We start from the raw sequence: 6,122 nt of genomic DNA, 5'->3' as shown, positions 1-6,122 counted from the left end.
CTAGAAAGGTCTCTGAGTCTTGATCTTGTCCTGTGGAGCCCTGTATTTCTAAGCACTTCTGGGCTCACTGCTAGGATTGCTCCAATCATCAGCCTCGGGTGTGGTCTTGTAATGGCGCCAAGCTGACTTATTGAAAACAGGAAGCCTCTCAATTGATTCACTTGAAAGAGCCTTCAAATAAATGATAGCGTCAGTGCCCACTCCTTCCATGGAATACAGTTTTAGGTCTCCTTGGAAATACCTGGCATAAAGACGAGAAATTGGCAAACCGTAACCGAACCCAGCCAATGGGGCAGCTCTGGCAAGCTTCAGGCTAGGACTGGGTGCAGTCGAATACATGTAGTTAAAAAGGCGATCTATTTTTCGGAGTGGGACACCACCCCCCTGGTCACTTATCTTAATGGACAAGTCTTCTTTGCCCAAGGTAACCAGGGTTTTAACGACTGGGTAGCCCTCTTTTCCGTCTTCGTGTAACTCCACTGTTGCCCTCATGGAATTCTTGAACAACTCAAAGAGCATGTGAAACAGGTGGGAGGGCACGTAAACGACCTCGATGGGTTTGTCTGGAGCTCTGCAATTCACCTCTTCAACTTCCAGCTCTGGGGCTACCAAGTAATACTTCTCACACAGCATCCTGGCTTTCTCGTAGGCATCCTTCACTACTTCGGCCACATTACAGGAGGGATCAATGCTTCCTATATGTTTCGGATGGGCAGGATTCGTGTCCCCACCGAACAGAAGTGCGTGCTGGTTAATAAGCATGCGGAAAGAGATGCGGTTGGTGTAAAATCGATCCAGAAAATACTGGATGTTACTGCTGATGAAAGGATTGAACCCGAACTTCTCCTTGTACTCAATCACTCCTTGTGCCATCGTAGGGACCACATCGTTGTGTCTGTTCCGGACGGTAATCAGGACTTGCAGAAACTTATCTAGGACCTGGGGATCCTCAGGGCTCTTATTTTCGTATTCTAAAAGCTCAAGGAAGCTCTGCATGTACCATCTCTGAACCAGTCCCACCGAAGGCCGGTTTAGCAAGTTGTCTGGCAGAAGGCTGACCTCTCTCATGGTGTTCGCCAGTCGCACAGGAAGCTCCTTTTGGAGAAACAGGTATGATGTTTTCGCACACGCGTTCTCTCTCCCAAAGTCCAGAAATTGCTTGATGGAGAGTGGTGATGGTGAGAAGCGTGAATAGAACTCGACCTGCTTGGGCAAGGACTGCTTGAACAGCCGCTGCAGCAACCGCATCTTGGATGGAGGACCACAAAGATACAAGATCCCGCCCCCAGGGCGGAGCCGAGCGGGGTGCCGTTGGCCTAGACCCCGCCCCCGGGGAGGAGCCAGCCGCCTGTTGTTACCATAGACCCCGCCCCCAGGGAGGAGCTAGACAGCAGCAGTTGTCCTAGACCCCGCCCCCGGGGAGGAGCCAGCTGCCTGCTGTTACCCCCCCCCCCAGATCCCGCCCCCGCCAGACAAACACATTTGGCCTAGACCCCGCCCCCAGGGGGGAAGCTAGAGGCCGCCACTGGTCTATTTCCACCAACCCCGGCCCCCGCAGTGCGGGACCAAATGGGAGCTGTTGGCCTAGACTCCGCCCCCGGGGCGGAGCCAGATGGCGGCGCTGGTCTTGGCCCCCCCCCCCCAGGGTGGAGCCTGCCGCCTCACATAGGCAGCTCCTGAGGGAGCTTGGGGAGCATGCAGCAAGCCCTCACCTCCCTTTTAAAGGAGCTATCAATGGCACTTAACAACAACAACAACATTGTGGCCTAGTGAGACAACCCAAAGACAAATGGTTCCACTCCATCAGCTGCTCCAACAGGGAAAGATGAACGATCTCCTCCTATTGATTTGTTCTTAGGTGCTAATGAGTCAAGCATGACTCTTAACAACTCCATGAACAACAGATCTGAACTTTGTCCTATCCTGTGCCAACCTCACAATCTCTGCCACACTTGAGCTCATTGCTGCAGGCACTGTGTCAATCTACCTGGTTGGAGGTCTTCCTCTCTTTCACTGTCCCTCCACCTTTCCAAGCATGATAGCTTTCTCCATGGAACATGCTTGGACAATGCCTAATGATGAGAGAATTGATGCCTTTGAACATGCATGGTGGTGCTGGAGAAGAGTGCTGAAAATCCCAAAGGCTGCCAAAAGAATAGATATGTCTTCTAAAGGGTGCAGCCAGAGTGCCTCTTGGAGGCAAGGATGCTGTAGCTTCATTTCACATACTTTGGGCATGTTGCTAGAAGAGGTTATTCAGTACTCTTCTCCAAGACCACAGTTCAAAGACATTACGTTTTCTCTGTCCTCCTTATTCACTGACCAGCTCTCAGCAGCACAACGAGTGACTGAAAAGACCATGTGGTCTGAATCAGGTGCACCTTTGTCCTCAAACTAACATCACTGCTCTTCAGTAATTTGGCAAGATCGCTGATTGGAGACTTGACCAGTGCAGCATGTCTCCTGATCTCCAACGTCAAGAAAACAAAAATTCTCACCACTGGTCTGATAGGCAACATCATGATAGATGGAGAAAAGATTAAAACTGTTAAGGACTTCATCTTATTGGATCTGTAATCAATACATTTGGCATCATTGTGATTTATAGTCTCTGAAAACCCACAGGAGAGACAGCTATAAGTTGATTCTGATTCTACAGCAATGAGTTCCCTTTTCACTCTCCTTTACTGAATGCCCACTGAATATGAGGCATTGTGTCAGGCACATAAATAAATTATTCCATGTAACCCTCTAACAGCCCTGTAAATCACTGACAAAATATAGAGGGAAATAAAACAAAGAAGTTTAATTTTGTTAATCTCACAAATAACTAGGAAAAAGAATTTTCAAAAAGGAGTTTAAGACCAGAGAAAACAAAACAGTCATTCTACATGTTTTTTCCTACTAAATAAAACTTTAATTTTGAATTGTTTATCAAACAAATATTATCCAAGAAAAACTAATATAGAGTTCAAGACAAAAAAACAAAGTGAAGCAAGATTGCAGGGCCTCCTGTCCTAAAGTAAAAACCAATGTAGTAAAAATAAGTAAAACCCATGTAAAAATAAACATTTTTTAAAATACAAATAAGATACTCAGCGCTCAAAAAAGAGAAACTCTCAAGCTGCAATGTGAAAGAGACAGGGGTAGGAGAATGAATGTCCCCAGAGTCAAGGCCACAAGCTTCCTCTCCTCATTAATAACTCAGCACAGGTTATAAAAGAGAGTAACTTACCAAAAAAGGAGTAAACCAGGCTTATTATCTTATTATCCCTGGGGCTTATTACTGAAGTAGGGAATATAGAATAAATGCCTATACTGTCCCCAGGAAAAGAAAATGTGACCTAAAACTTTTAGTCACACCAAGTCACCCTTCTAGTCCATATGTAAGAGAGAATTTCTCAAGGATGTAGAAACATAAGGAAATGTCCTTCCTGAACAAATCATTTCACAACTGAACCCAGAAGAGAATTAAGAAGCCATTTCACAAGGACAAGAAGAAATATTGTGACTGCATTTCTTTCTAACCGATGTCTTCATTCTTCCGGCAATCTGTGTTGTTGTTATGTGCCACTGTGTTGCCTGCAACACACAGCGACTCGATGTACAATAGCTCTGAACCCTGAAAAAAAGTGACCAGTGAAAGCTCTGTAGGCAGCAGCAGACCACCGTCTGATACAAGGCTGGAAGAGGAGGAAAGCATCCAAAGCACGGCTGGGAAAGAACTACCTCCTCAAAATAAAGTTGACCTTGATGTCAAGGAAGTAAATCTTTCGCTACCTTCACGTGCTGCCATGACAAGACTCAAATGAGAAGAAACTGTTGCAAACATCCATTAGTATTATGAACATGGAACTGTAGAAAGTGGGAATCAAGAAAAATTGGAAGTTGGGAAAAAATGTCTAGGGATTAAAGTATACCTGATCCAGACCATGGTCTTCACAATTACTCGCTATGCATCAGAGAGCTGGACAGTGACTAAGGATGACAGAAAAAGAATCGAGCCGTTAGTTGTGGTGCTGGAGAAGAGTATTGAACATAGCATTCGAACAAACAGGTCTGTCTTGGAAAGGGTAAAATCAAGTTTCTCCTTGAAGGCAAGGGTTTGGAAGCTCTGTCTCACATATTTTAGGAATGTGGCCAGGAGGGACCAGTCCTTGGAGAAGGACATCATTCTCGGAAGGGTAGAGGGACAGCGCAGGAGAGGAAGACCACAGATGAGATGGACTGATACAGTAACAGGATAATGAGTGTAGGTGTATTGATGTCAGTGAGGGTTAGGATAGGACAAGGTTCAGAGCTTTTGTATAAAGGGTTGCTATGAGTCAGAGCAACTCGATGACATATATCAACAGCAACTGACCTACTCAGTCACTATGGGTTAGAATCAACTCCATGACAGTGAATTTGGTTATTTTTAATTAATTAACAATTCCTTTAGCGAGTACTTAATGGGCAAGTAAAACCAAACCAAACTGATTGCCATTGCATCAATTCTAACTCATAACCGTCCCCCTTACCAGGTGTAAGAGAATAAATCTTGACAGAGGAGAATGTCCATCTCTCATCACAGAGCTATTGATGGATTCAAACCACCAACCTTTTAGTTAGCTGAGAACCACATAATACTTCACCATGGTACTTGAATTAAGAAATGTTGTCACTGTTGTTGGTATGTGCTTTTGAGTCAGATCCTCCAGCAGGTTTTCAGAGGCTGTAAATTGCACTGCTGTAAAAGGCTGTAAATCTTTCTCCTGTGGAGTATCTGATGGATTGGAACCATCTGTCTTTGGATTGGCAGCGCAACTCCTCACTGCTAAACCACCAAAGCTCCCTAATTAAGCAAGAATTGTTGCTGATTTACAATAATGAAAGCCTAGAGCACTGTTTCCTAGTAGTTCAAATGATGGATCTTTAGAATCAGTTTTCAGATTATCAGGGGAATTTTCAAGGCTTTATCCAGGAGTTCTAGTTCTGGTTCTTTGCTCAATTCTCTTTCCTCAGTTCTGGTGGAAGAGACTTTTTCTAACCTCTAAAATCCATCCTGGCCTGCTATGCCTGGAAAACATGGCTAGACTATTTCCTAGCTGTTGGAGATAGGTGTGAACTTGAGACATTCTCGCCAATGGTTTGACAGCGGTCAACAGTAAACTTCAGGCTAGGGCTCTTAGGGAGTGGCCATGCCTTCTGCACGTTTTCTTTCTCCTTCCACTACTGGCCCCTGGAGATAACAGAGCACAAGACGGGGAAACACAGGTGTTCTCGAATTGCTCCCTAACCAGCATTAGCACCTCAAATGAAAGGTCTGATGATCTGACTTACATGAGGGAGGAACATGTTTCCCTTTGAGCCTCTAAGCCCATGGCATTCTAAGCCACACAAGGGCTTAGCTTACTCTGATTAATACAATCTCTCTGTCTCGTTTTGTGTCAGTATTTAGGCTTATGTATAAGTATGCCTTTAATTACAAGCTGTCTGAAATCCTATTGGGGTGGATGTATTAAAAAGACTTTACTTTTTATAGACTGTGGTTATAGACAGATCTAAAATCAAATCCAATTGCTGATCTTTTAGTCATGTGGTCTCAAAGGCAATTTTCTTTTGTAAGGCAAAAATAACAAAAGACAACAGTGCTGGAAACAGTGCCTCTGCCACACTTTATTATCTTGTTTCTCTCTACTTCTCTGTCCTGGATTGAATTATGTTCCACCTCCAAAACACATGTGTGTAATGATTGTTAACAGCTTCAGCTTCCTTGGCTTCACAATCAACACTCTTGGCACCAGCAGTCGGGAAATCAAAAGAGACATTGCATGGGGAAAGTCTGCTGTCAGGGAGATCTCTAGAGTATGGAAGAGCAAGGATATCAGTCTGGAGACTAAGGTGTGCCTGATCCAGGCCATGGTCTTCGCAATTACTTGCTATGTGTCTGAGAGCTGAATGATGACACAGAAGAACTGATGTCTTTGAGTTATGGTGTTGCAAGAGAGTACTGAATATCCCATGACGTGCCAAAAGAACAAACAGATATGTCTTGGAGAAGGTGCAGCCAGAGTGCTCCTTCAAGGCAAGGATGACGAAGCTTTGTCTTGCATGCTTTGGGCATGTTGCTAAGAGAGAGG

The 6,122-nt window shown here is 44.8% G+C and overlaps 1 pseudogene; it reads right to left on the bottom strand.

The window, feature by feature from the left end:
- On the bottom strand, positions 1–1,248 carry LOC102848156 (annotated as a pseudogene).
- Between the last annotated feature and the right edge of the window lie 4,874 nt (positions 1,249–6,122).

The sequence above is a fragment of the Elephantulus edwardii genome, unplaced genomic scaffold (assembly GCF_000299155.1).
Source record: "Elephantulus edwardii isolate Elephantulus edwardi_28Jun2011 unplaced genomic scaffold, EleEdw1.0 scaffold00121, whole genome shotgun sequence".
Classification (NCBI taxonomy): domain Eukaryota; kingdom Metazoa; phylum Chordata; class Mammalia; order Macroscelidea; family Macroscelididae; genus Elephantulus; species Elephantulus edwardii.
Note: the sequence above shows the minus strand (reverse complement) of the source record. Positions and strands in the feature narration are given on the sequence as shown.